We start from the raw sequence: 25,647 nt of genomic DNA, 5'->3' as shown, positions 1-25,647 counted from the left end.
AGGCCCCAAGGCCAGAGTCCATGATTACTCCACGGGTTTCCTGGAGACAAGAATAAACTCAGGGCCAGGCATAGTGGCTCACACCTATAATCCCAGCACTTTGGGAGGCCAAGGTGGGAGGATGACTTGAGGCTAGGAGTTCGAAACCAGCAACATGGCAAAACCCTGTCTTTAAAAAAAAAATATATATATATATATATATAAAATTAGCCAGCCATGGTGGTACGCACCTGTAGTCCCAGTTACTCAGGAGGCTGAGGTAGGAGGAACCCTTGAGCGTGGGAGGCTGAGGGTGCAGTGAATCATGATCATACCACTGCACCCCAGCCTGGGCAACAGAGTGAGACCCAGTCTCAAAAAAAAGTGGGGGGCTGGATACAGTGGCTCATGCCTGTAATCCCAGCACTTTGGGAGGCCGAGGCAGGCAGATCACTTTAGGTCAGGAGTTCAAGACCAGCTTGGCCAACATGGCAAAACCCTGTCTCTACTAAACATACAAAAATTAGCCGAGCATGGTGGCACACGCCTGTTAGTCCCAGCTACTTAGGTGGCTAAGGCACAAGAATTGCTTGAACCCAGGAGGCAGAGGTTGCAGTGAGCCAAGAGTACGCCACTGCATTCCAGCCTGGGCAACAGAGTGAGACCCTTTCTCAAAAGAGAAAAAAAAAAAAACTCCTAGGGCTCACCTCTCCAAACAGTCCACGGAAGCGGTTTTCATTGTTGTGATAGTTCAACACTGGAAGCAACCTGAATACATCTGAGGAGGCGGGGATTCCTTTCTAGTGGCTTAAAACAACCGAAATGGACTGTCTTGCAACCTGGAGACCAGAAGTCCCAAATCAAGGTGTCAGCAGGGTTCTGTTCCCTCCGAGGCTCTGGGAAAACTCCTTCCTTGCCTCTTCTAGATTCTGACAGGCAGCTCTCCGCCCTCAGCACTTCTTGGCTTGCAGCTGCATCACACCAATCTTTCCTCTGTCATTGTGTGACATCCTCCCTGCGTCTGTTTCTCTCTCTCTCTCTCTTTTTAAATGTTAAGTTCCGGGATACATGTACAGAACGTGCAAGTTTCTTACATAGGTATATATGTGCCATGGTGGTTTGCTGCACCCATCAACCTGTCACCTAGGTTTTAAGCCCCACATGCATTAGGTATTTGTCCTAATGCTGTCACTCCCCTTGCCCTTCAACCCCCATCAGGCCCTGGTGTGTGATGTTCCCCTCCCTGTGTCCATGTGTTCTTGTTGTTCAACTCCCACTTGCAAGCGAGAACATGCGGTGTTTGGTTTTCTGTTCCTGTGTTAGTTTGCTGAGAATGATGGCTTCCAGCTTCATCCATGTCCCTGCAAAAGACATAAAGTCATTCTTTTTTATGGCTGCATTCTCTGCCTCTTTTTATAAGGGCACCAGCTATATTGGATTAGGACCCACCCTAATCGAGCATGGCCTCATCTTAACTTGATCACATCTGCAAATACCCTATTTCCAAATAAGGTCACGTTCATAGGTACTAGGGATTAGGACTTCTTCCTCTTTTTTTTTTTTTTTTTTTTTGAAACAGGATCTCACTCTGTCGCCCAGGCTAGAATGCAGTGGCATGATCTCGGCTGACTGGTTCAAGCGAGTCTCCTGCCTCAGCCTCCTGAGTAGATGGTATTATAGGGGCACCATGCCCAGCTAATTTTTGTCTGTTTAGTAGAGATGGGATTTCACCATGTCATCCAGGCTGGTCTCGAACTCCTGACCTCAAATCATCCACCCACCTCAACTTCCCAGGGTGCTGGGGATGACAGGTGTGAGCCATGGCGCCTGACTCGGGATTAGGACTTCAATGTAGCTCTTGAGGATAATACAATTCAGCCCATCACAAGGGGAATGGATAAATTGGGAACCAATACATGGAAGGATTCCATGACAGATTTTTGAGTGAAAAAAAAAAGTCAAAACAAGGAAGGTGCAAGAAAAAAACATATGTAGCATGATTCCCTTTTTAATCTTTAAAAAAACAACTATCTATGAGCCTCTATGTGTGATTACTACTTATGCATTAGTTCACTCAGCAAGTATTTCCTGGGCACCCACCAGGGACACAGCCGTGGGTAAGGCAGGTGCCATCCCTGCCCTCCTGGAGCCTGCAGTTAAGTATGCAGCTCGATGGAAGGACACACATCTACCCATTATTTCTTTTTCCAAGTGGGCTTGGAGGGGACAAAGGAAAGATTTTTTCCTTTCTTTTTTTTTCTTTATTGCTTAAATTTTTATAACAAGCATGTTACTCATTTGTGACTTTTTAAAAAATGCTTAACTTTTTCTTTTTAATCCGAAAGGCCAGCCCTTTGGAAGCCTCTTCGTTGTCTTCCTGAGTGCAATGGCTGGGACACGTCTGGGACACGGCTGCAGTAGTGGCACGCTGTGTGTGACTGCTGGACCCTGCAAGGTTTGCCCTGAGTGTGGATAACTGAGAAGAAGCAGGAATCTTAGCAATCCAAATGACACTTAGGAACGTTTAATGGCTAAACAAGTGAAATATTTGTAATTGTCCACTTATTTGTGGTGTGTTTGATGTCTGTCTCTTCTATGAGACAAGACAGCAGGGGCCAGGTTTGTTTCGTACATCACAGAGTCAGCCTCCAGCACGCACTCAACACATACTCAATAAAAATGGGGTCGAATGAATGAAAGAACACCGAAGCTTGGGATGGCCCTGATGGATTATCTAGTCTAACCTTGTCATTTTATATAATTGGTAAAATTGAAGCCCAGAGAAGTCAAGGAACAGAGAAAGTGAGTGGTAGCCAAGACTCAGAAGAGACTTATCGCTCTCAATCCAGGCTCTTATCTTCAAAAGAAAATGTAAAAATTAAAAAACCCACGTGACACACATTTTATAGTAAGATCAAAAGACATACGAACAAGGATAAAGAAATATTGTCTAATAATTACCAGAATGTTAAACCAGTGTTTTCATCTAACTTTGGCTTTTCCCACTGGGGCTAGATATTCAACAGATGTTGGGGGTTTGCGGGTGCTAGTTAATCACACCCCTCACTTCTCCGAGGTCTGATCCAATTGAGAAATAGTCACAGGAGACAAGTAGGGATTAAAATGTCAGCTTTATTGCTAGTCCAGATGGACTGGAGGATGTGGCTAAGACCCAAGGCCCAAATGAGCTTTCTGTGTCTTCTCCCCTGACTTGAACTCACTCACCCACTCGCGGCAGAGCAGCTGGACTATTGAAGTCCTCCCAAGCAGGGGCTGGACCCGCCCTGGTGCGCGTTGCCTGGAGGAGGCAGGAGCAGAGAGAGAACATGCTGCTTGCAGTCAGGTCAGTCCCAGAGAGAGAGCCAGGAACAGGCTGAGCCATGCACACTTCATACCCTTTTCCCAACTGCACCAACCCAAGATTTCCCTCCTCCTCTCACAGAGAGGAACCAGTGAAGATTGTACCAAGAAAGTCGAAAAGCTTCTTCCCAGTTCTTCCAAGAGGTTGTCAGTTCCTGTTTTACGGGCTGATAGGAGAATGGGGAGGGGAGATAGCTGCCCCCTTAACAGAGCCTTCAATTCACTCAATACCTTTTCATAGAATCTGAAAACTTCTGTGTTACAGGAAGCAGATCTGAGGCAAAAGGCCGTATCAATTGGAAGTGAACTTGCTGCAAATAACACAAAATTGAGATCAGTAACTTAAACTAAAAAGGGACATTTTTTCTAATGCAACAGGAAATTCAGAAGGGGGCAGATCTGGGCTGGGTCATGCTCCATGATGGTGCCAGGGAGCAGGACTCCATCTGCCTTTCTGCTCCACCATCCTTAGAAAGTGGCTTTTGTCTTCACACTTTTAAGATTGCTCCTCCATGTCTAGGCAGCCTGTCTACATTCCAGACAAGGCAGGGAGGACAAAGAGACAGCTAAATCTGTCCCTTCTTATCAGGAAACGGATAACTTTTCCAGAAACTCTATTCAGTAAATGTGTGTTTTCATCTCATGGGCCAAAACTGTGTCACTTGCCCCTCTCTCTGAAAGGGAGTCCATGAAATTTAACTTTGAACTTGGCAAAACTGGATTCTTTTCAATAAAGGAAGAAGAATGAATATTGGATAGCAGAATGGCCTGCCACAAAGAGCACAAAATGATGAAAGAAAATAGAAAAAAATCTTGTCCAAAAAGTGGTTTTTTAAAAAGATGTGGACAATTGTTTTTGCAAACATTCAAGAAGGAGATTATTCCCTGTGCAAACACTTTCAGAGAATAAAAAGGTAGAAAACTTAGTTCATCTTACAAAGCTAGCACAACCCTGGTACCTAAACCTAATAACAGAAAACACACACTAAATTAACAAATTAATTAAAACTACATACCAAGCCAACTTATAAGCTGACAAAAATTCCATGTTTTTCTCATTCTTGGTTTCTCCTTTGTTTTACTGCTGCACATCCTCCATTGCTGTTTTTTTTCCGGCAACATTACCACAAGGAGTCTACAGGAAGTAAACTTCCTTAGTCCTGGTGTGTCTTAAAGTGTCTTTGATCTGCCCTCTTAGCCGGTAGACAGTTTAGCTGGGTATTGAATTCTAAATTGAAAATCACTCTCTCTCAGAACTTGGAAGAGATTGCGTCATTGTCTTTTGGCATCCAATGCTGCTAGTGAGAAGTCTGGTGCCTTTCTGATTTTCAGTCCTTTATAGGTGATTTTTTTCTCTCTGGAAACTTTTAGCACCTTCTCGTTTTCCTAAGTATTCTGAAATTTCTAAATCTTGTATGTTTTTCATGCTGGGGGCTTGATGAGTCCTGTTATTCTGAAGACTGGAGTGCTTTGTGTTTAAAAAATTCTATTCAGTCATTTACTTGAAAATTCTCTCCCTTGATTTCTCTCTTCTCCCTGAAATCTTTATAAATCAAACATGGACCTCCTGTATTGATTTTTTATGTCTCATATATTCTCTAATAAAATTCTGTGTCTTTACCCTTTTGCTTTATTTTCTGAGAGATTACCTTGACCTTAACTTTCAACATTTCCAATGAATTTTGATTATATTTTTCTATGTCTGGGGCTTTTGTGTTCTCTCATTGTTTCTTTTTTCATATCACTACTCATGTTTTATAGATTCAGTGTCTTCTTGAATTCTTTTTTTAAGTTCTGTTCTACGTATGAATTGTCTTTGTTTCCTCAGAGGTCTTATTTTCACTCTGTTTATCTTAGTCTCTCTATTTCATATTTCAGGCTTCCTCAAATAGCTTCTGGCTTATGGTTGTCCATTCATATTTAAGAATGAAGCAGTAGAAAAGTTTCCTGGAAGCTCTGTGTACATGGATAAGAGGAGATGAATGGCAGGCTTTGTTTCCAAGTAAACTGATCTTTATGCCTTGAGATTTCTAAATGTCAGCCTGCAGTGTGCTTTGCTCTCAGATGCCACCTTAAAACCCAGCTATCCTAGTCTTCCTCAGGCAGTTTAATTTCTTTAAAGAAGAAATTAAGGGAAGGAGCAAAATGGGGGACAGAGCAAACATCTGCTGGCTGAACAGTTTGCATATAAGGGTCAGGGAAGTTAACTGTTCCATTATTAGACTTCCAGTTAAGTTCCCCCTTTTCAGCCACACATCCCTTTCCCACCCTCCATTGCACCTAGCACATCCAAGTCCTGAGCTTCTCCGGGCCTCTGCGGGCAGGTCAGCTCCCTCTTTGGCTGCAAACCCAGCCATGTGCATTCCACACTGCAGCTTGCTCTGTCCTGCTTACTCAGTCATCATTCCCCATCAAACCACTTCTCCAGAAATTTGTTGAGATTTCTCTTGTACACAAGTGCCCCCTCCCAGTTCAAATTTTCCTTTGGAAGCATTGATATATTTATTATTTATTATGAAGACATTTCTGGAAGAGGTAAAGATAAGCCCATGTGCATTTAGTCAACCTTCTTGGATTGGAAGTCCCACTGACCTTGTAATGAAGGCTGGTGGGCGTGGGTGTGTGCTTTTACATGGACAGACCTGAGTAGACTGTGCGGTCCTTCTAATCAATGACACATTTACAAGAAACTCAAAAATATGCACAGAGATGGAAGGAAAGTTTTTTTTGTTACATGACACATTTCAGTGTCTGTTGATTATAATATATTTTAAATATGAAACTAAAATTATACGTGTCCCTAAAGCACCTCCTCAGAACCCTAAAAATTTTGTAGAATATACTGGGAAAACCACTGGCATGATTAAAAAAAAAAGAGCATGGAGTGTTTAGAGTCAAACAAACCTGATTCAAATCCTGGTTCAACCATCTGTTCTCTCCAAATGTTAGTTCCCTCATCAGTACCTACCTTCTCAGATTGCCGTGAGGATTAAGTGAGATCATATATACACAGAGCACCTAGCACAGAATCAGTGATTAGTAGGTGCTCAATAAATGCTCATTGCTGTTCCTCCTTTCCACTCCATACTGGACTACTCACCATGCCCCACCTCGTTCATGCTATTTCCACCTCCCCTCTTCTGTACCTCTTGGATTTATGCTTGTTCTTCAAGGTTCAGATTAAACATCCCCACATTCACAAAGTCTTCTCCAACCTTCCAGAAGATTAACTGCTGTTTCTTCTGGGTCCCCCTGACACCTGTTCACACCTCTGCTTTGTTCCAATCTCTCTGCAACCAAGAGAGCTTTGCACACACCTGTCCCTCTGGTACAGAGGGAGTCCTTAAAGAGAGTATCCTGATCTGATTCCTCATATTTCCCCTATACCCAGTCCTATAGCTAGCACATAGTGGGCAATCAATAAGTATTAGAGTCTAATTAAGTTGCAGCAAACTGAACCGGATTATGAAGAGCCCAAACCCACTGCCAGGCAGAGATATGAAAGCCAAGCTATTATGGCCGGGCATGGTGGCTCACATCTGTGATCCCAGCACTCTGGGAGGCCGAGGCAGGTGGGTCACTTGAGGTCAGGAGTTTGAGACCAGCCTGGCCAACATGGTGGAGCCCTGTCTCTACTAAAAATACAAAAATTAGCCAGGCATGGTGGCATGCACCTGTAATCCCAGCTACTTGGGAGGCTGAGTCAGGAGAATCACTTGATCTAGGGAGGTGGAGTTTGCAGTGAGCTGAGATTGCACCACTGCAATTCAGCCTGGGTGACAGAGTAAGACCCTCTCTCAAAAAAAAAAAAAAAAAAAAAAGAGAGAGAGAAAGAGAGAGAACAGAAGGAGGGAAGGAAGAAAGGGAGGGAGGGAGGGAGGGAGGGGGGGAGGGAGGGAGGGAAGGGAAAGAGGGAGGGAGGAAGGAAGAAAGGAGCCAAGTTATGACCTAGACAGACAGATTCTAACTTGTCCACAACACAAACACTTTGTTCCTTTCTTGCAGGAGCTTCTGAGCTGCTGTCATGACCTCCGTAGCCAACCCTGCCACTTTGCCAAACACAAGTAAACACGTTCCACTCCACGAGACACATCCTTGGTTTGGCTTGGCCCTTGCCCCACCCCATGAGACAGAGTCAGAGGAAGAAAGACAGTTAGACTAGACAGAGCTCACCTGGAATTCTGAGAACCCACTGGGTGGGGATGGAATTTTTCATTCTCTAGAATGACACATTTAGCTCTGGGGCAGGGCTGGGGCAGGATGCTTTCTCTGTTCTTCTCTTTACCGCCTTGGGCAGCACAAGTCAGAATAAAACACCTTAGGCCTTCAGCTCTCCCTTCTTCCTCCCTCTACCTTTCGCCTCCCACCCAGGCAGAGTTAGGCCCATTAGTCAGACAAATATGGAGCTAAGACACAATCTGTGAGCAGGATCCTGTTCTCGGGCCTTGGGCAGAGCCAAGAGGAGGAAGAGCATCGTCCACACTGGGAGTCGCAGGTCTAATGAAGAAGGCAAAGTCCTTGTCCTCAAGGAGCTTCTCATCTAATATAGCGGGGGGTGGGAGGGCAGGGAAACAAAATAGAGTCCCAGGCTGATGTGATCCCACCCACACTCAGGAAATGCCCAGTCCAATATGGGAGACAGTACATGTGCACACAAGTGTCATCCAAACTCGGAGGATGCAGCACCAGTCACTGCGCCTACTGTGTCCCTACTGTGTGCTAAGCACGTTACATAGGTATCACTTACAAGGCCATCATGAAAATAGTCCAGTCTCAAAGCTGTGTTATCATCAAGGATGGCAACCAAGCTGGGCGCAGTAGCTCATGCCTATAATCCCAGCACTTTGGGAGGCTAAGGCAGGAGGATCACTTGAGGCCAGGAGTTTGAGACCACCCTGGGCAATATAACAAGACCCTGTCGCTACAAAAAAAAAAAAAAAAAAAATTGGCTGCAGTGAACTATGATCTCACCACTGCATCACTCCAGCCTAGGCAACAGAGCAAGACCCCATCTCACAAAAAAAAAAAAAAAAAAAAAAAAAAGACAGAGAGAGGGGGACGGGAGAGAGAGAATAGCAACCAAAAAATAATAATTTCACAATAACTCCATTTACTTGAATTTCTTAAACTTGACTACAAAGAATCATGGATCATAGTGATGCTTCTCAAATCTCCTTTTTCCCACCCACTCTCTTCCCTCACCCATTACAGCTGCTCAAACCTCCCTCCTCCCTCAGTCTTGCTGCAGATCCTTCTTCCCTCTCTCTCTCCTCCCATCACCTATGCCTAAGGACTATTCCAATAAATCAGCACCTTTCTCAGAGGGCAAGGGAGACACACACACACACACACACACACACACACACAATTCAAATAGGCCAAGCCAGGATTTTCTCTGATGAGCAGAGTGAAGGGAGAGACTGGGATGGAACACTCACCCCGCCCCCATAGCTTTCCTCCTGCCACACACACAGTATCTCATTTGATCCTCACAACCACCATATAAGGTTGATGCTATTATCCCTATTCTACCGATGAAAAAACTGAGATTAGCAAGTAATGCTTGACCAAGGCCATGCCATTAGTTAGCAGTGGAGCAGGGACTTGAACCCATGTCTGCCAAAAGAACAAATATCCTTGTCCCTAGCAGGGTGTCCAGAGTGAAGGAGTTGGGTGACTCAGGGCTTGGAGGGGGTGCTTTGTGGAAAGCAATCTTCAGGGTGTGGTGAATTCTTCTTCAATACCTCAGGATATGTATGTGTTTGTGTCTGTGTGCGTCTGGGGACAGGAGTGACTTGACCACAGGAAGTTCCTCTCAGCCATGCTCCGCTTCCTACAGAGTGGGAGGACGTTCCCTGTGGAGCCACTCATCCTGGAGCGGCTCAGGGACAACTGTGAGGGCACCCTCCACACCGGGGAGGATACCTGGGGACTCTCCCTGGGGGTCACAGTGGAGCGGGGGACTCCGGAAGCCCAGAGGCAGGAGACTCCCGGGGCCCAGGCTGAGGGTATGATTCGCTCGTGGCATCTTGTTACAGCCACAGGATGCTTGCATCTCCTCAGAGCCTCCCTTCAGCAACACGAAGCTGGAAGGGCAGAGTGTGGCCCCATTTCACAGGTGAGAACACTGAGGCCCAAAGCAGTTCCTTTATTGTAGAGAAGACAGGGCTAGGCCTCAACACAGACCCTCTGACATCCTGCCACGCCCCACAGACAGCCCAGGCTGCCAGGAGGACTCCACAGCCCTGCATCCCACCTCCACTTCCCCCAGCCCATCTGAAACAGTGCCTCCTTCTCTCCTTCCTGAGGCCACCAAGAGACTCTTGTCCTTGGACTTTGGGTCCTTCAGGCAGACCCAGAGGAACCTGTCCTGCCCACTGTGTCCTGCTGGGGTCTGGCAGGAGAAGACACTGTGTGAATGGAGGGATGCAAGCGGCAACAGACAGGCTGGGGTAAGAGAGGCGGTGCTGGGCAGGAGGCCTCGTGACCTCTTCCCGCTCCACCACAAACCTGGGTGGTCTTGGGGAAGCCACTCTCCCTCTCTGTGTCTCCCTCCTTCATTGCATAGGAGGGGGCGGGGACACATCAGGCTGCATAGAACCCAGGTGGGGGCTGCAGGAGGATGGAGGGGGCTGAACGGCTAGGGCGCTGACCCCTCCCTCAGTGCCCACCTCCACCAGCACCCCCTCCAACTGGATTAGCCTTGACCTACCTGTTGTATTCGTCTGCACTTACTGGTAAGCTTCTGTTTGAAGAAAGGATTCTGCATCCACCTTCTTTCTTACAAATACCTCTGTATGGCGTCTGTTCATAATCCTGTTCTGTTGATCGTTATTAAATAAGGATTTTCCTGTACATTTAGGAGGACGTTCCAGGCTATGGGCTGGGAATGCGCCAGGGGATTCACTGCTTCACTCCTCCTGGGTCCCCCCACCCCGCTACTGGTACTGGAAGTATTCAACACATGGCTTCCCTTTGAGACCGTCTCCATGGGACACCTCCCCTGAACCTCACCCCCCAACGATGTAAACCTTCTGAGCTTGCTGTCTGTTTTACCCCGGTGGTTCTGACCAATTTGTTTTTGGTTTTGTTTTTGTTTTTGTTGTTTTTTTGTTTTTCTTCGATACCGAGTCTCACTCTGTTGCCCAGGCTGGAGTGCAGTGGTGCCCTCTCGGCTCACTGCAACCTCTGCCTCCTGGGTTCAAATGATTCTCCTGCCTCAGCCTCCCAAGTAGCTTGGATTAGAGGCGTGTGCCATCACTCCTGGCTAATTTTTGCATTTTTAGTAGAGATGGGTTTTCGCCATGTCAGCCAGGCTGGTCTCGAACTCCTGACCTCAGGTGATCTGCCCACCTTGGCCTCCCACAGTACTGGGATTACAGGCATGAGCCTACTGCACCCAGCCGGTTCTGCCCAATTTGGATGCGACTCCCAAGAGCTTGTTCCTCAGTCCTTCCGGAAGGGAGTGTGTGTGGGATATTTCTGAGGCCCTCAAAGGCACAGGCTGCCCCAGTGCCCTCTGACCTTCCCACAGCCCCTCCTGCTTCCCTGGGTCTCACTTGGTCTTTTTGCTTCACCCACACCTCGAAGGCTGTGGAGCTGCTCCCAGCTGTCGAGGACTCCACTTAGAATGCCTGTTGGAGATCAGCTGTTTTTCTCTTCCCCTAAACTCTGCTGCCTTCTTTAAAGCTCTACAGTTCCGTGCTACACCATCCAAAGTCTGAGAGTGCTGGGATTCAGGGGGCAGGTTGGGGGAGCAGGCGTCCTATTCTCCCAAGCGCCCCTTGATGTGATCTTAGGAGGTTGGGTGGACACCAAAGCGTAGTGAGACCAGAGCAAGGAAAGGCGCCTGCTTCAGGTCCCAGCTCACACTGGAGAGGGTCCGCCCCTTGGCAGGAAGGCAGGGACTGGAGCAGGTGATTGTGAGCTCCCAGCCCTGGGGAGCTCCCATGGGGCTGCCCCAGATGCCCTGGTGCTGGTCAGCAGAGTCTCTTTCCATCTGAGCTTCTGCTGACTAGAAGGCAGTTCTTACCCTCTCTGTGCAGTTCTGCTGCTGGTCTATGAAGTGGACCCAGGAGTCCAGGCGGAGCGGGGGCAGGGGGTGCGGCAGAGGAGGGAGCCAGATGCCAGGGAGAGAGCACTGCTGTCAGCGCCCCCAGGAGTCAGGAAAGCCAGGCTGGAGAGCACAACCTGACCTCCATGAGCCCCCAGCAGCCCCTTAAAGCCCGGCCCCATTTCCAGTCACAGCAGAGTTTGCCCTGGAGCTCTTTGGATGAAATGGACAGAGTGGGCTCTGATGGGGAAGCACCCTCAAGGGCTGTCTGTACTCCCCACAGCCAGGGCCTGAAGCCCTCTAGACAGTCCTCAGCAGCAGGAAGTAGTTGGGGAGGCAGCTGGAGCCCCACAAACCCACCCCACAACCTGCCATTCCATATAACAGGAGGATCCCTCAGAGCCCTTTGAGGGGCAGAGGGCTGGCGCGAGGGTGGCTGGCAACAAGCTGTGGGTGAGAAACCCTCCTCAAGGCCTTGGAGGAGCCCTAATCACCAAGCAAAGAAACATCCCTGCCCTGCCCTCAGGGAGCTCCCACTCCAAGGGGAAGACCCAGGCCTTACTTGGAGATGGGTATGAGGGGATATGGGTGGGTGCTCGAGCTTGCTCACTGAGACACCCCAGGGAAGGGTGCGAGCCTGCAGCTGGAGGGCGGAGACTCCATGAGTAAGCAGGTTTACAGAGAAATGCACTTCCAAGGAAAATGAGTCAGAGGCAGGGAGAGGAGAGTGAGAGCAGTCTGGATGTCCCTTCTCTCACCTGACCTACGAGGCTCGGCTGCCCCAAGCACTTGAGGAGACCCCTGTTCCCTCTCACACTCTCAGCCCTACTACGGGCCCCGGTGGAATGCAGGGAAGATCCCTGTAGCCAAAAGTCCTATAAATGATGGTGAGGAATCAGGGAGGAGACCCTAATGAATCCTCTCCCAGGGCCCCGTTTTCTCTTCTGCCTGGAACTCAAACAGTATTTGCAGGAAAACATCCACTGAAGGTGCTCCTTCTTCCTCTGGGCATGCGCTCCAGGACGCATGCTTGCTATTTGAACCTCCCTGAGCACTTTGCACTTTCAGCCTGGCCAATCTGCCTCCAACTTGCACTCCAATTTCTGGGAGTGAGAGCTGCCTAAAGGCAGAGCCCAGCCTGGCTCTCTGGTCCTTAGAGTCATGGTGTTTAATAGTGTTGAATGGACAAATTCAACTCTACTGTATTGGACTGTTTTGGACAGTGCCTACTAAGTACTGTGTTTCTCAAAGCCAGTCATGTGCCTGTGTCTCCACCACCACCACCCTAGGCTCTGCCTCTACACTTGATCAGCTCCCCCACCCGTTAGCCAAACACACTCAAAGGATCTTTCAAAACACAATGTCTTGGGAGGATTGCTGGAGCCCAGGAGGTCAAGGCTGCAGTGAGCTATGATCATGCCACTGCACTCCAGCCTGGGTGGCAGAGAAAGACCTTGTCTCGAAAATAAACCAAAAAACAGGGCCGGGCGCTGTGGCTCACAGCTGTAATCCCAGCACTTTAGGAGGCCGAGATGGGCGGATCACGAGGTCAGGAGATTGAGACCATCCTGGCAAACAGAGTGAAGCCCCGTCTCTACTAAAAATACAAAAAATTAGCTGGGCATGGTGGCATGTGCCTGTAGTCCCAGCTACTAGGGAGGCTGAGGCAGGAGAATCCTTGAACCCGGGAGGTGGAGATTACAGTGAGCCAAGATAGCGTCGCTGCACCCCAGCCTGGGCAACAGAACGAAACTCTGTCTCAAAAATAAATAAATAAAAATAAACGAAAACAAACAAAAAACAACAACAAACACAATGTCGTCACACTTCTACAAATGTTCTGTTTTCCACGGTTCTCAAGGTAAATCCAAATCCTCTAAGCTGGTGCACTGGGGCTGGTCCCCAGCTGCCTCTCTGGCCTTGTTGTTGTAAATCCTTGTGTCTTTGTCCACCAGCTGCACTGAGTTTTCTTCAGCTCCTCAAGAGGACAACTATCACTCACTCCTACCCCAGGACCTTTGCACCTGCCGTCTCTTCCATCTGCAAGCTCTTTCTCTCTCCTTTACCCTCTTTGCCTGGCTAACTTCCACTGTATCCAGATCTTGGATTAATTGAGGAAGCTCTCCCTGATCCCCTATAGGCATGTACCTTGTTACATTCTCAAGGCAACCTTGACTTTTCCTTCATAGCCTCTTTCACAGTCCATAATTAGACATTTGCATGGTTATTTCATCAACGTCTACCCTCCATCCTCACCCCCCATCCTGTCCCAAAGACTATCAACAGGATGTGGACCAATGCCCAGGCCCAGTCCTAGCACCTGCCCCCCAGGAGGCTGGAGTCAGAAGGACACACCTGACCCAGAAAGGCCCCGCACCCCAGGAGCCTGAGATCTGGGAAGTACTTGGCCCAAAAGGGCAGCCCCACCCTGTGCTGCCAAAGTTGCAAGAGGAAGAACTGGGGCTCTGGGTATACTCACCTGGAAAGAGAAAGCTGAGAAATGTTTGGAGAGAGAGATAAGATGGCCAGAAAGCAGGAAATGAGCTGCAGATAGCTGTTGACTGAGGCAGGGCAGTTTAGAATTAAGGCTGCAGATCAAAGCCACAGGAAGTGGGCTGGTATTTTTTGGTAACAGAAAAATCTGATAGAAGCCACACTTTCCTGTCTGGGTGGGGCAGGCAATTCATTCATTCATTCATTCATCCGTGTTTGTTCCTATCATACAGTCATTCAACAAATACTGATGGAGCACCTTTCTGGGTGCCAGGCACGGTGCAGTGCCCTGGGGGACAGCAGTGAGCACAAGTGAATTAAGTCCCTACTCTCCTGAATTTGCAGGCATCTACCTTGTCGTCTAGACCTTTTTTCCCAACTGCCAGCCTATAGTCCATTTAGTGAGTCACAGCCAGCATTTTTTTTAATGCAATAGAGCATGGGATAGAAAATATAAGTGTGGCCCATGCAGTAAGGATAAGCATTCAATTATACATGTATTATGTGAACTGGGTCCTGGCATAAAGTCCTTTTCTTCCTGTAGTTCATAATCAGAAAAGTTTGAGAAACATCAGTCTAAGCATTATTTAAATAATTCCAAGGCCGGGCACGGTGGCTCACACCTGTGATCCCAGCACTTTGGGAGGCCGAGGTGGATGGATCACCTGAGGTCAGGAGTACGAGGCAAGCCTGACCAACATGGTGAAACCCCATCTCTACTAAAAATACAAAAAAAAAATTAGCCGGGCGTGGTGGCGCATGTCGGTAATCCCAGCTACTCAGGAGGCTGAGGTAGGAGAATCGCTTGAACCCAGGAGGTTGAAGTTACAGTGAGCCGAGATTGCGCCACTGCACTCCAGCCTGGGCAACAAGAGCAAAACTCTGTCTCAAAAAAAAAAAAATTCATAACCGAAATCAACGATAGGGAGCATGAAGAAATACACAGAGTGCTACAGGAGGTTAGAACTGCAGGACCCCAACTGGTCTGGGCCGGAGACCGTGGTCAGGGTCATCTCTGCTGCGAGAGGATGCCTGAGGGAGAAGGGGGTGGGGAGGGGGAAATGGAGGAGTGCAAAGGGAAGGATAGGGGAGGAGGTGTGAACTAGTACTGTGTCAAGAGGATGGCTCTGCGAAGGAGCAGTCAGGCAGAGACCCACATGTGCCACACGCGCCATCGGGGAGGAAAGCACATGGAAAATTGAAGAGGAATAGGAGGAGAGGCCTGAGTGACTGCAGTTCAGAGGGTAGAGGGGAGGGTGGCAGGACGTGGAGGTGGAGAGGTGGGAAGGAGCCCGGTGAAGCTGATTGAACAGTTGGGTCTCGATCCTAAAAGCAATGAGAAGCCACTGGTGGGTTTATTCGTATATTCAACAACCGCTTGCTGAGGAATCCCTTTCCCTGGCATCCTGGTGCTGGAGACACAGAGATGAAAACACCCTGAAGTCACTTCCAGGCCAGTTGAGAGTCAAGACATGCTGGAAACATGAAGGAGCAATCAGGACAGGAAGCAGTCAATGCAGATGCTCATCCTACTGAAGGAAACCAGTGTTTTAGAACGGGTTCCCCAGAAGCAGACTCTGAGACAAGGATGAGCATGAGATTCATCGACTTGGCAGGTGATCCCAGGAAGCACTGTAGTGAAATGGAAGAGTGACACAGAAAAGGGGAGAAAGCCAATGGAGGAGGACTGACAAGCACCTGTGGGCAACTGGGAACTCAAACGCAATCCCACTGGAAGCCCCTGGGAGATGGCGGAACACACCTACGGGAGGCGAAGACGGAGTTTTCATCATCCAGTTCTCATCTGTCACTGGCTGAAGGCTGCTCCTGGGGTCATCACCTCCACGGCACTCCTAGCGTCTCCCATGCACAGGACAGACAGCCTGCTCCTGTCTGCAGAGAAGGCCTCTGGCAGAGCTGCAGGGATGCAGGCAGAAGCCTCAGCATGCAGGGGAACGGCAAATGCCAACGGTGGATGTGCAGGGCACCAAAGTCATCCTGTGCAGCTTCCAGAGCATGCTGTGGCCCCTTAACTCGTCTGTATTTGACGTAGGGTGATGAGCCCCAAATATCAAACTACAGCCCTAACTTGTCTTTTGGCCTCCAAAACTTTATATCAACTGTCACCCAGACATCTCACTTTGGATGTCCCATGAGCACCTCAAATCATCAGGTCCCCAAACTTAATGCACATGCATCTCCATCCTCACCATTAAACCTACACACCTCCCATTTCCCTACTGGGATGGACGGTGCCCCAATTACCCAGTCACTCAAGCCAAAAACCAAATCCCTTCTCCCCAGGCCCCCAAACCAGCTAAGCACAATCCCTCAATTCTGTTACTTCTCTCACTGCCCAGCCTTAGGGTTCCTCCCCTACCCCACCCCATCTCACCCAGATCACAGTATCAGCTTTCTGGGTGTCCTCCCTACCCTCATCACGCCCTTCCTGGGGCAGCCCAGGCAGACTTTCCACAACACAGATCTGGTTGTGTCCATCCCCTGCTTGAAATGCTTCATGCCTCCCAACGCCTCTGAGGATGAAGTAGAAACACCTGTGCATGGTATATAAAGACTTACATCTGGCATCGCTCCCTCGCCAGCCTGACATCCCCGCACCATCACTGCCACCATGCCACTTTGTATTATCCGACTCTTCCAAGTTATTCCACATTTCCGTGCCACATGTTCATTCCTTTGCACTTGCTGAGTCTGTTGTTTTTTGTTGAGACAGGGTCTCACTCTGTCACCCAGGCTTGAGTGCAGTGGCACCATCATAGCTCATTGTAGCCTCAAACCCCTGGGCTCAAGGGATCCTCCTGCCTCAGCCTCCCAAGTAGCTAGGACTACAGAAGTGCACCAGTGCACCCAATTTGAACCCACTTTCTAAACTCAATGACCTCTGCTTTTGTCCACCTGGCAAATAACCCTTCTCGTTATATCTCAGCCCTGCCTCCTCTAGCAAGCCGGTCCTGATTCCCTCCGTGCTCCCACTGTGCTGCTCACCTCCTCCTCTGCAGAGCAAGGACATCATGAAATAGTCATTGTTAAACTGCATATCTGCCTTCACTAGACCGAGAGTTCCTCCTTGAGAAGTGGGACATTATTTTATTTTTGTTTCCCCAGCACCTTAGCACAGAGCCTGCTGCCAGGAATCCCTCCATATATGAAGTGACTAGGCTAAGGTGACCCCACTGGACAGTGTCTGAACCACGATGGTACTCATTCCCACCTTCTCTCCTTCTGCTGGATAGAGCCACCCAATAAGGTGACGTGTGCCTGTTAAGGTGAGGGACAAAATAGAGCAGTGCTTCGTCTACCAACGTGGCACTCCTGAACCCACCCAGCAGGGTTCTAATAGTGGGGACAGGGTGCGCCAAACCATCACTGGCCTCTCAGGTTGGACACAGGATCACACCAACAGACAGGCGTGGAACCTGGGCAGAGCAAGGAGATTCTGCCCCACTGGGCACTAAAGACAGCCTTGGCCTCGGGGACCCTGGATTCTACCCCTATGGGCCAAATGGCCAGAGAGCATCTGGAGCTGGATCTGCTGTCTTCCTGGGGGATAAAAGTCAGGAAGATCTTCCAGATCTTCACTTGTGGAGCCTATTTTCCAGGGCAATTTAATTCCACATGGTTTGTTCTCTGCTCTGCAGACGCCTCGGAGTTCTGTGCCAGGAACCGAGCTGGGAAATTCAGCTGAGGAAACCACGGGAATCTCATTTGAAGATTCAAATGGAAAAGCAGCTTCTCCTCTCCAAGCCTCAATTTCCCCATTTATAAAATGGTAACTCGTACCCAAGTCCATTCCCGCTCAAAAATACTATGATTCTTTTCTTAACTAGGAGGAGTTTTAAGAGGAAGAAACTATCATTTCAACTGTGATCTCACCAAGGAACAAGTCTGAGGACTGAGTCGGGGGCCAGTAGCATGGTGTGGAGCACTCAGCATTTGGGCATGACCACCCCCTGCCCAGCCTCTGCCCTGGTACCAGTTACTCTAGGGGAGTCCCCTTCTCCTTTCTTGGTTTCCTTGTCTGTGAAAGAGAATGATGCCAGCCACACCAGAGGGCCATCATAAGGAGAAATGCAATGTATTATATAAAGTGCCTGAAGCCGGCCGGGTGCGGTGGCTCACGCCTGTAATCCCAGCACTTTGGGAGGCCGAGGCAGGTGGATTATGAGGTCAGGAGATCGAGGCCATCCTGGCTAGCACAGTGAAACCCTGTCTCTACTAAAAATACAAAAAAATTAGCCAGGCGTGGTGGCGGGCACCTGTAGTCCCAGCTACTTGGGAGGCTGAGGCAGGAGAATGGCGCGAACCCAGGAGGCGGAGCTTGCAGTGAGCCCAGATGGCGCCACTGCACTCCAGCCAGGGTGACAGAGCAAGACTCTGTCTCAAAAAAAAAAAAAAAAAAAAAAAGGGCCTGGAGCAATCCTTGACCCATAGCTGATGTCATTATTGTAGTTTCCTTTTCCTGGGTAACAAGTGCTGGGTGCCTCCCCAGCTCAGGCTGCAGAGCCTGGAGACCAGAACATTCTACTCTCACTCACCGCCTCCGTCCACCCCCATCCGTGGCTTCCCTCCCTGTCAAGCTCAGCTCCTTGCCTGAGTTGGTCCAAAGGCCAGAGTGGCCAGGTGAGCATGGTTAGCCACAGGCGTGACCACCCAAGATCCCATGACCAGAGTGGCAAGCCTGAATCCACACCCAGGCCTGGAGACCAAGTCCAGTGCTTTTGTCACAAAACAGCAGACCCCCATGCAATGCAGGCCCAAGGGCTCACTGCCTACTCGCTGTCCAGCCATCTCCCTCTGTCCCCAGGTGACCCCATTGCATTCCTGTGGTTTGGGGTTTGCTGGTGCGGCGGCGGCTACTGAAGTCTTGGCACCCTCTCACCAGTGAGTGGGGAGGGGGCTCCAGGGGCCAAATTCCTCTTCAAATGAGATTTCCGTGGTTTCCTCAGCTGAGTTCCTCAGCTCGGTTCCTGGCACAGAACCCCGAGGCGTCTGCAGAGCAGAGAACAAACAATGTGGAATTAAATTTCCCTGGAAAATAGGCTCCGCAAGTGAAGAACTAAGCATCTCTTTGGGCGTGGGTCTGATTGCTCTGCCCTGTGCCAGGATGGACTCCCTCCGCCCTCCAGGCACCGCGGTTGAGCAAGTCCAACTCCTTCCCCCACCCACCACCTCTCCCCACTGTGGGACCTCAGAGCTGTCACCAGAGACAGGCTTTGGCTTTTCCCAGACTCTGCTGGGGCACCCTGACCAGAGACAGACAGCTGGGAGCCCCGAAATAGGAGCGTCCTCCTGGGATGGGGTCACACCAGCTCCAGCTCTGTCTGATGTTGCGGCCACCGCCAGGCAGGATTCAGGATCAGGTTTCAAAGACTAGCGGACATGGTGAGACAGGCTGTCTTCCTGGGTCCCCAAGCCTCAGCAGCATATTCTAAAGTGACAAACCCCAAGAGGCATGGAGGAGAAAAGGACAAAGAGATAAAGTCGCCAGCTGACCTCCCCCAGGCCCCAGCCCAATACCATCTTAGATCCTGGCAGGAAAGCCCCCTGGACATATGGTTTATCCGTGCAAAGGAATGTTATTCCTCCATAAAAAGGAATGAGCTACCGAAATGTGTTCCAGCATGGAGGAACCTGAAATCATTATGCTAAGTGAAAAAAGCCAGACACAAAAGGCTGCGTAGTGTGTGATTCCATTTATATCAAATATCCAGAATAGGTAAAGCCATAAAGACAGAACGCAGATTAGTGGTTGCCAGAGCCTGGAGGAGAGGGAGATGGGAGTGACTGCTTAAAGGGTATAGAGTTTCCTTTTGGGGCTATAAAAATGTTCTGGACCGAAATAGAGGTGGTGGTTGCACAACATTGTGAATGTATTAAATTCACAATGGTAAATTTGATGTCATACGTATTTTACTACAATAAAAGGATAAAATGAAAGGTCCCTGTCTTGGGTCCCCGGCTGTAGAGGAATTCTGCTTTGGCCACCCCCACGGAATGAAGAGTCTGTGGGTCCGCGTGGATGTACCCACCAGAACCACAGCCCTCCCTTCTAGACCATGCATTCCCCATGGAGGACGATGGTATTCCTGCCCATACAGCCCTGAAACTCTTCTCCAGGTTAATTTCCCAAAGCCAAGTCACACTCAGGGCCCAAGGGACAGCTGTTTGAAGGAGAGTGGTTAGAATTTGGCTTCTCCTGGCTCTTCTGTCCCCCCTGCTTCTGGTGCAGGATGAAGCCAGGAATGAGAAGATGAGAAGTCCCAGCGAGGGACTAGGATCCAGGGGCCAGCCCTCCCCAGGCAGCTACCTCCTGGCACAGAACTCCTAGTTGTCAGAGAATTATGAATTTGACCCTGGCCTTCACAGTCATAAAAAAGATCAAGGTAGATGGATAGAACATATTTTATTAACAGTTTGTAAGCTTGACTTATGGCTTTTGAATATGCAGACTTATGGTATGTATTCCTCTTCTACTTCAATGTAAAAAACGACCACAGATTTAGTGGCTAAAAACAATACCCATTTATTAACTCACAGTTAACACGTGGCTCCAGGGATGCGGTGTGCAAAGGGCTGCCCCATGCCGTCAGTGACAACACGCCAAGCAGCAGAAGGGAAGACAAGGGTGGGCATGCCGCGGTGGGGCCAGGGAGGTGTGAGAGCACAGTGTGTCCTCTTACTCAGCCGCCAGGCTCAGCAGGAGGCTTTACTCATCCCATGAGCTCACCTTGGGCCTAGGGCCATGCAGGATCGCACATGAGCTGGCCGGGGATGCCCTTCTCCTGGCCAGTGCCTGGACAGACGGTCCAGCAACTTGGGTCATTGCTGCACAGGTACTGATGCCACCAAGAGCAGCCCGCACTTCCCCTCCTCCGAGGACAGTGAGAGGCCCAGGAGGACAAGCCCAAGGATGGCAGTGCCCAACCCCCAGCCTATCTGTTTTTGGGCACAGATGGCTGATTTTCCTTTCAGATCTGAGGTGTAAAAATCAACAAATTATGTCCCAAAGCCAAGTACAAATTCCTCAGTTCTGAGAGGCCCACAAAACTTACCCCTGGTCACAGTACTCTAGACTTGGTCTGAGAGGCCTGGCTCTGACGTGAGGAAGGAAGGGAGTGGGAAAAGAAAGGGGCATTCTAATCAGAAACATGTCCACACCTGCTCTGGGGCTTACCTGATGCTGCTCCCCAGAGAGCACAGAGCAGAGCAGATGTTCAGGTTCCGGCCCTGAGTCCAGGGAGACAGGTATTGCTAGGGCCACAGGACCCTATGCAGGGGTGGGGCTTGCACAGGCTACCCTGCATCACCTCCACATCCACACTGTCAGGGTCCAGGGAGGATTGTGGAAGGCAAGGACCTGAGTTTCAGTCTGGCATTATCACTCCATTGGCAATAGGTCCCGTAGGCAACCCCCACACTAAGCCTCAGCTCACCAGTCAGCCCAATGAGGTTACACATACATACCCCAAAGGTACCACGGAATGTAGAAAGAAAATTTTAGAATTCATATACGTGTATTTGTATCTAAAAGTAAAAAGATGGAGAGTGCAGAGGCTCATGCCTGTGATCCCAACACTTTGGGAGGCCAAGGCAAGAGGATTGCTTGAGTCCAGGAGTTCAAGACCAGCCTGGGCACCATAGTGAGACCCCCATCTCTACAAAAATTTATAAAAGGAATAAATTTTTTTTTTTTTTTAAGAAAGAAAGAGGCTGGGCACGGTGGCTCAAGCCTGTAATCCCAGCACTTTGGGAGGCTGAGGAGGGCAGATCACCTGAGGTCAAGAGTTCGAGACCAGATTGACCAACATGGTGAAACCACATCTCTACTAAAAAATACAAAAATTAGCCAGGCATGGTGGCAGGTGCCTGTAATCCCAGCTACTCAGGAAGCTGAGGCAGGGAGAATTCCTTGAACCTGGGAGCTGGAGGTTGCAGTGAGCCAAGATCACACCAATACACTCCAGCCTGGGCAACAGAGTGAGACTCGAAAGGAAGGAAGGAAGGAAGGAAGGAAGGAAGGAAGGAAGGAAGGAAGGAAGGAAGGAAGGAAGGAAAAATTCAAGTCAACTAATATTTAACATACAGATTGACCCAGGCACCCTCACTCGGTCTGTTTGTCGGCCAATTGTGTCTCCTGAATTAGTCACTCCATCAGGCAGAGAACTTGAGGGCCATACTCTCACTCTGTTGCTCACTTTCAATGTATTATGACATATTGATGTCTGCATATGCCCAATTTATACTGCCTGATTCAAACTAAATTAGCCCTCCTTCAAAAAAAAAAAAAAAAAGGATAAATGACCTAAAAAGATTTCTGCAAAGAAACAGCAAGAAAATAGCAGAAGATCGCCTCATCTGCCATCTCACAAAGGAAGAACAAGTATTGCCTATTGAGTGCTACAGTGGAGATTTCCAAAAATGAAATCTCTTTTCATCAGGATAAAGGTGAAGTTCAGCCAAGTTATCAAGGAAGCAACTGTGGGGGAAGGAAAAGATATGACAGAGCATTTGAAAATAAGGTCGGAAAGCGTTCCCATTGTTACATGATTTTGTTGCTGAAAACCTCACGTGTTCCCAAGATCTTTCATATCTGCCCTTCAAACAACGAACTAAAAAAGAAATGTTTAATTTGCTTAAAAATCTTCTAAATGAAGAGTTTGAGTGGGTTTAAAATCCATTTGCTGAAAGTATTAAAATGCAACATATTCCAATTTCTTTGCAAGAACAACTGATTGACATGAGAGAAGACGGAAATTTGCAAGCCAATTTTGAACAAAACCTTTGCATAATTGGTGGATGAAATTGAAAATTGAAAATTAATGTCATGATTTAATGAGCTGAGCCCACAAGGCACCCCGTCCGTCTGGATCTAGGTATCTTCGCGAGGCCTTCTTTTCAGCTGTGACAACCATTAAAATTGAATATTGAAATACACTGAATTTAGAATGAGATATTCAAATCACTGTTCCACAGAGTGCTTTCCGATTTCACAAACCAGGATCTTCAAAAATCAACAAGCACATTCAATCACGCTGCTCTCATTGTGAGAACAAAAGGGTTTTTATTAAATGAAATGCCATAAAATTGCCTTTAAATGTATCATCAAAAAAGATTCAGTGTATTTTTCTTCATTTTTATTTATAATTGTAGAATGCATATAATAGATATAGTTTATACATATATGTATAATGAGCATAACATATTTTATAATGTACATATATTTTTATAATGTAAATACTAATATATTTATGTATACATAGTTCATGTATATAATTTGTAAAGTTCCATATACATAATTTTTTGGGGTTTTTTTGAGATGGAGTCTCACTCTGTCATCCAGACTGGAGTGCAGTGGCATGATCTTGGCTCACTGCAACCTCCACCTCCTGGGTTCAAGTGATCCTCCTGCCTCAGTCTCCCAAGTAGCTGGGATTACAAACGTGCACCACCACATCCCGTTAATTCTTATATCTTTAGTATAAATGGGGTTTCTCCATATTGGCCAGGGTGCTCTTGAACTCCTGACCTCAAGTGATCCACCCACCTCAGTCTCCCAAAGTGCTGGGATTACAGGCATGAGCCACCAACACCTGGCCTATATATCTGTAATTTATAAACAAATAGTTATTGGGGTGCCTGCTCAACATTTTTTACCGATGGGATGCATGAACAACAGAGTTTGAGTCTGAGGATGCAGCAGTACCTGAGGGGCCCTCCAGTCTGGGGTTGGAGAATGCATAGGGCCACTTGACCTGGATGTGAGCCTTCATAATAAAGATGTTCCCGAATTGGGCTTCACCTGCCCTGCAGAGGCAAGCCATTGACTACAGCTTCAGGCATGTGGGTGTTATTGTTCTTATTATTATTTTGAAATAGGGTCTCAGTCTGTCACCCAGGTTGGAATGCAGTGGCACCATCATGGCTCACTGCAGCCTCAGCCTACCTGGGCTCAGGAGATCCTCCCACCTCAGCCTCCCAAGTAGCTAGGACTACAGACAGGCACCATCACTCCCAGCTAATTTTTGTTTTCCTTTTTTAAAGAGATATGAGGGTTTCACCATTTTGCCCAGGCTGGTCTTAAACTCCTGAGGCTGAGATCCATCTGCCTCGGCCTCCCCAAGTATTGGAATTACAGGCGTGAGTCACTGCGCCCGGCCAGGCATGTGCATGTTATAGCTAGGGGGTCAGAGGTCCAAAAGCGTAAGACCTGAGGGCAGCCTCATTGGGAAGACCATCATCTCCTCCCCTGGAAAAAGAAGGACCTCTCTCTCCACTGCTCCTCACCCCTCCTACGCAACAAGAGAAGGGAAACTTTCCTCCCACTCAGAGGGAATTCAGAGGCCCTAAAAGGGTAACTCTCTTTCCTGGAGTATCACAGCAAATTGGCAATGGAGACTAAGTGTGAATTCAGACACCCAGAGCGCCAGTGCTGAGCTTTTACCTGCTCTGTTCTCTCTTGATCCCAAGCCTGGTTTTTGGTTACCAAAATTCTCACTATCTTCTCTACTGTCAAGTCCTCCCTGCTATTCATTTTAGATTTGCATGTGGCAAATAAAGCCTAGAATGCTCTGCAGTCTAAATACTCAAAGTCAATCATCTGCCCCACTGAAGCAAAGAACATCTCTCTCCAATCTTTTGGGTCTGTCTTAACCCCACAGAAGAGGGACTCCCAGAGAAAAGTGAAGTCTGCACCTCTGCTACCTTCTCAGGGGGCTCAGCACCTCCCTGAAGCAACAGGACCTCCCTAAGTCACACATATGTTCATGTCACTCCCTCCCTGACCTTGACCTGCTTAAAGGCTCCCTCTGTATCTCCACCGCCCACCACAGAAAATTCCCACCGCTCAGGCCAGTCTACACCCTGGCCCCACCCATGTGCATCAGTCACCTGCAGGAAACAGAAGCCACACTAGCTGGTGTAAGCAGAGAGGAATTTCATGCAGTATTCTGTCCTTAGAAAATGATCAAGAGGGCCAGAGGAGCAAGCTGCACTGCAGGAATAGCTCCCAGAAGACAGGGGCCGAACAATCCACCTGGGAGTCTTGCCCTCTGGTACCAGCAGGAGAGTAAGGAATCAGGAGTGGCCAGGCACAGTGGTCCACAACTGTAATGATCCCAGCACTTTGGGAGGCCGAGGCAGACGATCACTTGAGGTCAGGAGTTCCAGCCTGGCAACATGACGAAACCCTGTCTCTACTAAAAATACAAAAAAAAAAAAAAAAAAAAAAAGCCAGGCATGGTGGCGCACAGCTGTAGTCCCAGCTACTCGGGAGGCTGAGGCAGGAGAATCGCTTGAACGCAGGAGGTGGAGGCTGCAGTGTGAGCTGAGATCGCACCACTGCACTCCAGCCTGGGCAACAAAGTAAGACTCCATCTCAGAAAAAAAAAAAAAAAAAAAAAAAGAATCAGGAGCCGCTCAGGGTCTGTGGGCTTCAAGAACCATCATCATAACTGATTCAGGAAGTTGTTTCGGCAACAACCTCTTGATGCCCACAAAGCTGAACACTGGATGTTAGAAACCAGCTGCTGAAAAAAGTGCCCAGCGTCGAGCTGGGCACAGCAGCTCAGGCCTGTAATCCCAGCAACTCGGGAGGCTGAGGTGGGAGGATCAGTTGAGGCCAAGAGTTTGAAACCAACCTGCACAACATAGTGAGACTTCCACCTCTACAAAAAAATTAAAAGCTTAGCTGGGTGTGGTGGCCTGTGCCTATAGTCCCAGCTACTCAGGAGGCTGAAGCAAAA

At 48.6% G+C, this 25,647-nt stretch overlaps 1 long non-coding RNA gene across 1 annotated transcript; it reads right to left on the bottom strand.

The window, feature by feature from the left end:
• Window positions 1–3,034: 3,034 nt before the first annotated feature.
• LOC135967879 (uncharacterized) lies at window positions 3,035–13,976 on the bottom strand. Its single transcript, XR_010582184.1, has 4 exons — window positions 13,872–13,976; window positions 10,052–10,160; window positions 6,440–6,629; window positions 3,035–3,650 (listed from the first exon to the last, which is right to left on the bottom strand). It is a non-coding gene; the product is annotated as an uncharacterized lncRNA (long non-coding RNA).
• Window positions 13,977–25,647: the final 11,671 nt, after the last annotated feature.

The sequence above is a fragment of the Macaca fascicularis genome, chromosome 16, assembly GCF_037993035.2.
Source record: "Macaca fascicularis isolate 582-1 chromosome 16, T2T-MFA8v1.1".
Lineage (NCBI taxonomy): Eukaryota > Metazoa > Chordata > Mammalia > Primates > Cercopithecidae > Macaca > Macaca fascicularis.
Note: the sequence above shows the minus strand (reverse complement) of the source record. Positions and strands in the feature narration are given on the sequence as shown.